Genomic DNA, 351 nt, shown 5'->3' on the forward strand with positions numbered 1-351 from the left:
CCAGCTGTGCATTCGTAGTTCTGGCAGATATGAACTGCAGTGACACGCACAGATGGACGTTCACAACTCATGAAAAATCTGGCTGGATTTGTGTCAAGGGGGTAGAATTAAGCGATGGTAATAGCAATAGATTTTAATACTGGTGACAAATGACCAAATATTGCTGATAGGCCCCACTTGCATTTAGTCCAACTTCTTTCCCCCATAGTGAAAGAACTGGATATCATAAAGCTTAAGAGATAATAAAATATTGCTAGTATTCTGCATTCATTTCCCAGCTAATTATTGTTCGCAGGATTTATTAGGTTATTGGTGAGTATAGAGGCAATGCTATTATGCCTAACCGGAGAT

Source organism: Pundamilia nyererei, unplaced genomic scaffold (genome assembly GCF_000239375.1).
Source record: "Pundamilia nyererei isolate P.nyererei 1_Seehausen unplaced genomic scaffold, PunNye1.0 scaffold00008, whole genome shotgun sequence".
In the NCBI taxonomy this organism is placed as follows: Eukaryota; Metazoa; Chordata; class Actinopteri; order Cichliformes; family Cichlidae; genus Pundamilia; species Pundamilia nyererei.